Source organism: Triticum aestivum, chromosome 7A (assembly GCF_018294505.1).
Source record: "Triticum aestivum cultivar Chinese Spring chromosome 7A, IWGSC CS RefSeq v2.1, whole genome shotgun sequence".
Lineage (NCBI taxonomy): Eukaryota > Viridiplantae > Streptophyta > Magnoliopsida > Poales > Poaceae > Triticum > Triticum aestivum.
The window spans coordinates 116,887,258-116,894,270 of NC_057812.1; positions in this window are offsets into that span (position 1 = coordinate 116,887,258).

The window sequence follows — 7,013 nt, forward strand, 5'->3', positions numbered from 1 at the left end:
CTTGTAATACAGACAAGAACCCTTTCTTTGCCTGGTCCATTTTGAACTTCTTCAAAACTTTGTCAAGGTATGTGCTTTGTGAAAGTCCAATTAAGCGTCTTGATCTATCTCTATAGATCTTAATGCCCAATACGTAAGCAGCTTCACCGAGGTCTTTCATTGAAAAACTCTTATTCAAATATCCCTTTATGCTATCCAGAAATTCTATATCATTTCCAATCAATAATATGTCATCCACATATAATATCAGAAATGCTACAGAGCTCCCACTCACTTTCTTGTAAATACAGGCTTCTCCAAAAGTCTGTACAAAACCAAATGCTTTGATCACACTATCAAAGCGTTTATTCCAACTCCGAGAGGCTTGCACCAGTCCATAAATGGATCGCTGGAGCTTGCACACTTTGTTAGCTCACTTTGGATCGACAAAACCTTCTGGCTGCATCATATACAACTCTTCTTCCAGAACTCCATTCAGGAATGCAGTTTTAACATCCATTTGCCAAATTTCATAATCATAAAATGCAGCAATTGCTAACATGATTCGGACAGACTTAAGCATCGCTACGGGTGAGAAGGTCTCATCGTAGCCAATCCCTTGAACTTGTCGAAAACCTTTTGCGACAAGTCGAGCTTTGTAGACAGTAACATTACCTTCAGCGTCAGTCTTCTTCTTGAAGATCCATTTATTCTCAATTGCTTGCCGATCAACGGGCAAGTTAACCAAAGTCCACACTTTGTTCTCATAAATGGATCCCATCTCAGATTTCATGGCTTCTAGCCATTTTGCGGAATCTGGGCTCACCATCGCTTCTTCACAGTTCGTAGGTTCATCATGGTCTAGTAACATGACTTCCAGAACAGGATTACCGTACCACTCTAGTGCGGATCTCACTCTGGTTTACCTACGAGATTCGGTAGTAACTTGATCTGAAGTTACATGATCATCATCATTAGCTTCCTCACTAATTGGTGTAGTAGTCACAAGAACAGATTTCTGTGATGAACTACATTCCAATAAGGGAGAAGGTACAATTACCTTATCAAGTTTTCTACTTTCCTCCCACTCACTTCTTTCGAGAGAAACTCCTTCTCTAGACAGGATCCATTCTTAGCAACGAATGTCTTGCCTTCGGATCTGTGATAGAAGGTGTACCCAACAGTCTCCTTTGGGTATCCTATGAAGACATATTTCTCCGATTTGGGTTTGAGCTTATCATGTTGAAACTTTTTCACATAAGCATTGCAGTCCCAAACTTTAAGAAGCGACAGCTTAGGTTTCTCGCCAAACCACAGTTCATACGGTGTCGTCTCAATGGATTTAGATGGTGCCCTTTTTAATGTGAATGTAGATGTCTCTAATGCATAACCCCAAAACGACAGTGGTAGATCGGTAAGAGACATCATAGATCGCACTATATCTAATAAAGTACGGTTATGACGTTCGGACACACCATTACGCTGTGGTGTTCCGGGTGGCGTGAGTTGCGAAACTATTCCGTATTGTTTCAAATGTAGACCAAACTCGTAACTCAAATATTCTCCTCCACGATCAGATCGTAGAAACTTTATTTTCTTGTTACGATGATTTTCAACTTCACTCTGAAATTCTTTGAACTTTTCAAATGTTTCAGACTTATGTTTCATCAAGTAGATATACACATATCTGCTCAAATCATCTGTGAAGGTCAAAAAATAACGATACCCGCCACGAGCCTCAATATTCATCGGACCACATACATCTGTATGTATGATTTCCAACAAATCCGTTGCTCTCTCCATAGTACTGGAGAACAGCGTTTTTGTCATCTTGCCCATGAGGCACGGTTCGCAAGTACCAAGTGATTCATAATCAAGTGATTCCAAAAGTCCATCAGTATGGAGTTTCTTCATGCGCTTTACACCGATATGACCTAAACGGCAGTGCCACAAATAAGTTACACTATCATTATCAACTCTGCATCTTTTGGTTTCAACATTATGAATATGTGTATCACTACTATCGAGATTCATCAAAAATAGACCACTCTTCAAGGGTGCATGACCATAAAAGATATTACTCATATAAATAGAACAACCATTATTGTCTGATTTAAATGAATAACTGTCTCGCATCAAACATGATCCAGATATAATGTTCAAGCTCAACGCTGGCACCAAATAACAATTATTTAGGTCTAAAACTAATCCTGAAGGTAGATGTAGAGGTAGCGTGCCGACCGCAATCACATCGACTTTGGAACCATTTCCCACGCGCATCGTCACCTCGTCCTTTGTGTTCGCTTAATCCGTAGTCCCTGTTTCGAGTTGCAAATGTTAGCAACAAAACCAGTATCAAATACCCAGGTGCTACTGCGAGCTCTAGTAAGGTACACATCAATAACATGTATATCACATATACCTTTGTTCACCTCTCCATCATTCTTATCCGCCAAATACTTGGGGCAGTTCCGCTTCCAGTGTCCAATCTGCTTGCAGTAGAAGCACTCAGTTTCAGGCTTAGGTCCAGATTTGGGTTTCTTCTCCTGAGCAGTAACTTGCTTAATGTTCTTCTTGAAGTTCCCCTTTGTCACATCCTAGCTAGTTATGCATTAGAGTGTTGCATCATGTTTACTCTTTCATCAGAAACTTGAAATGAGGATGACAGAACCCCCAGTCCCCTCTGACACCAACTAGGGTTACTAAAATAATTTTTCAATGAACCTGAAATGCCCTTCTAAAATGCCCATCATTTTTGCCTTGGTTCAGAACCTCTGACAAAAGTGGTGCACATTTTTCTAGGCCATCCTAGGGTTCTTGAATTAAATCATAGTTATTTGAATTTGGGCATTTAAAATAATATAAAATATTTAAATGCTCAAATATCTCCAAACTAAAATGTTTCATGTTGGAAATAATCCAACTATGGACCAGGAGTAGTTTGGTGATTTTTGGAGTTGCCTAGGTATTTTATTTAATTCAACAAAGTTGCAGATATATTAAATAAAACCAGAAAACAGAAAAGAGAGGGCAAGACTTACCTGTGCGGCCCAGCCAGCTGGCCGGCCCAGCTAGCAACCGACCCAGCCCAGCACTGTAGCTCCCCGTCGTCTTCCTCCCCTCGCCCCGAAGCTGCTGCGTGCTCGCGCGCGCACGACCGCGCGGCCACCTCCTGCTTGCCGACGACCTCCTGGCCGCGTGGACGACGTCCGCAGCCCGTCCCGATCCCCCCTGCTCTCTCTCACTCTCCCCCGGTTCTCCCTCGCTCTCTCCCTCTCACGGCCGAAGCACACCGTCGCCGCCGTTCGCCTTAGCCACTGCCTCCGACCACCCCTCGCTCCCCCGATTAGCTCAGGAGCTCCGCCTCGACTCCCTCTTCCTCCCCACCGCTCCACGAGTCCCCGGAAGCCCTGCATCGCCGCCACGTCGCCGTTCCCCTCTTCGGGCTCCGATCACCGTCGCCGACGAATTCGCCGTCTCCAGCGCGTCCCCGAGCCCGTTTCGACGCCCACTGCAACCGCGGTGAGCTACGCCACCGTTTCCCCCTTCTTCCCTGCTCTCTCCCGACCCCTAGGCCCTAGCCCCACCGCGGCCGAAAGCTTCACGCCGCCGGCGATGTCGCCGTCGTGGCCACGGTCGCCGTAGCGCCCAACCGAGCTCACCATCGTGCTCCACATCTCACTAGGAGCACATAGCACGCACCAACGCTACCCCAAACCCCCTGCAACACCCTTCCCGTGCACGACCGAACCCCGGCGGCCGCAACCGAGCTCGCCGCCGTCGACTCCGGCCACCCCGACCCCAACGGACTCCGCCAAGAGCCGCGGGTCGTCCTCAGCTTCACTCCGGTGGCCTCCGCGGTTCATTTGGTGGCCGAAACGACCAAAACCACTATCGCCGCCGCACTGATGGTCGCCGCCGGCCAGAACTCCGGCGAGCTGACGTGGCCTAGTTAATTAACCACTAACCCACCACCTACTGACGCTGACAAGTGGGCCCTAGGGCTTAGTCAAAGCTAACCAGCCCGGGTCAACACGGGATTAGCCCCTGTGTCACTGACGTGTGGACCCCACACGTCAGGTTTGACCCGAGCCAGCCCTGTTGACCTGCTGATGTCACTGTGACGTCAGGATGACGCAGTAAATGATATTTCTGGATTTAAATTAAATCAGGAAATTCCAGAATATTAATTAAACTTCAAAAATTCATAACTTTTATTCTGTAACTCCAAATTGGACAAATTATATATGAAAAATGATCAGAAAAATCCAATCTATCCATCTGTACTATTTTCATGCATTATCAAACAAGTTAAATTGATGTTTTAAACAGAACAAGAAAAGGCACTTTAAAAGGCCATATTTGAATTTGGAATTTGAATCTTTGATTCAAATTTGCTCAAACACTTCTGGCTTTAGTTGCATTAGCCCAACACACTCATATTGCCATGTTTCATGCATGCATCATATTGTTGCACATTGTTTGGTGATGCCTGTGTATCGTTATCCTTTGCGACAGGATCTGTCCCCGAGGAGTACCGTGACTACCCTAACGAAGAACCGTATCCGTGCAACGAACCATCAGGCAAGCAACCAACCATTTGATCATATCGATACAATCCCATGTTCTCGCTCCTGCTCTCTTTTACTGCATTAAGACAACGCGATTCAAACTGCTGTGTGCTACGGTAGTTGAACCCATTTCCTCTGCATGACCTGTCATTGTCACAGTAACTAGATGAAACCCACTAGCATGTGTAGGAGTTGATTGAGCCCTATGTATGTGTTGTTCCTACCTTGCTATGCCTGCTATGCTTAGAGTCGTGTCAGGTCTGGTTCATCTGGGTGATGGGCTAGAGTGAAACGATTATGTCGGTAATGAGAGTGGTGTGATGAACACGATTTGGTAAAGGTATCGATGAGAGGCCATGTAGGAGTACATGGTGGGTTGTTTCATTGAAGCCGACCCTAAGCACTGAGATCTGTATGTGTGATTTAAGATACAGCTACTACCATGCATTGGGCCCTGAAATATGACCCCGCTCGACTTCTTATTCACCCTAGCTCTCTGTCCAGGAGTTGCAAGTAGTTTCTGGTGTTTGTAGCCTACTGGAGGCCGTGGACAGCGCTGACCGTAGGGGTGGGCTGTGATGCGGTAGGTACGTGGCACGGTGTACCGAATACCCGTTAGGTATCTCGGGAACCCTGTTCACATCGTTCGGGGCCGTATGGGAAACCTCGGCCGGACTCCCTGCGGATGGAACCTGAATAGGCGATAAACCTGGACTAGAGGCTTAAGTGTTTAGGTAGGTCGTGGTCTACACCCACGTCGGCTTTCGCTTGAAGTCTGCCGAGCACATGTCGTGTGCAGACGCTAAGTGGTGGAAACATGTATGAAGAAGTACACCCCTGCAGGGTTAACATGATCTATTCGAATAGCCGCGTCCGCGGTAAAGGACTACTTGGTTGCCTATACAGTTCATAGACAAGTAAATGGAAACTGATAAAAGCCTCAAGATAAGTGTGAGTGCCGAGGATGGCTCTACCATAGGAAGACGGAGGTGGATCCTCGGTAGTGTATTGAAGTGGTGAATAGTGGACTCGTGTGCGCAAAACTGTTTCAAATGGAGTATCGTAGGATAGTCTAGCCAAGAGTCAAAGCTGGCTTGCTGCAAAAACTCCACCAACCCCCTTGATACTATGCATGTATGTAGGATCTGATGTAAGTCTTGCTGAGTACCTTTGTACTCATGTTGCTATAATCTACATTTTTACAGAAGACGCTGCAACCCCTTCTGATGGGTTCTATGTAGACGTTGACATCAACGAGTAGGCTAAAGACCCAGGTGGTGACCCTGAGCTTGTGAAGGACCACATAGTATAGCCAGGCTTTCCAAGCCTCTTTTATTTTACTAGTTGTCTGTACTCAGACAAGTTACCCGGGCTCTTTATCATATGGATGCTAGCGACACTATCATATACGTGAGCCAAAAGGCGCAAACGGTCCCGGGAAAAAGGTAAGACGACACCCGTGGGGATACCGTGCGTGAGGCCGCAAAGTGATATGAGGTGTTACCAGCTAGATCGATGTGACATCGAGTCGGGGTCCTGACAGCGTTGGCATCAGAGCCGGACTGCCTGTAGGTTCTCCAAGCCAAACTGGTCGATGTTGAGTCTAGAAATTCTTTAGTTATATGTAGGGGAATTGTTTGTGGGTTGGAACGTAAGGCTCTTTTTATTCCTTATACCTTATGACTTTCTGATCTGAGTCAGTCCATTCTTCCACCGGGGGTTAAGGAATTAGGATCTGTTCTCTCTATCAGGATCACGTGTTACTAATCAGTAGTACCTTATGAGTTTGATGGTTATCAGCCTAGTTCAGTTCTACTACCACATTATGTTGTAGGAATGGTTTCAAGACTTGATATGATGATGTTGAGTGTGTACGAAATCCTTTGTCAAATGTCTCAATATCCTTTTTGAGCATTTACAGCTGTTATGCTGCCGAAATTTTGCTAGAAATTCTAATGCCTTTGCATTATGATTATGCTTTCAGATGGCCACTCGCGACCTCAATCAAGTGGTTCGCCTGACTCGATGCCTAGATGTACCCGGCCATACTGCTAAGTTGGTCAGGGTAATGACTGAGGCTGGATACCGCTGGTATCCTGAGTACACGGTCGAAGAGCAATTCCGAGACTTTAATCAAAGCCAGTATCTCTGCACTGTCAGGATATTTCCATCTTATCCTGGATCCACTGAGCCTCTTCACTGCTCCTATGGACTCGGGGTTACTATCGAGATGGCTGTGCAGGATGCCGCCTACTCTATGATGACCATTATGCGAGTCAGATCTGGTCTATTTCGGGACTCTGATTTCCGGTATATGCCAGGATCACTTCCGGGAGCACAAGGGTATCTCGAGGCTATCTATGCTGACTCCACTCAGGAGGATTCACGGACTCGCACCACTGCTGAGATGCTCGAGGATAAGGACCGTGAAAATCGGGCCTTAAGGTTAGAGCTCTTCAATAC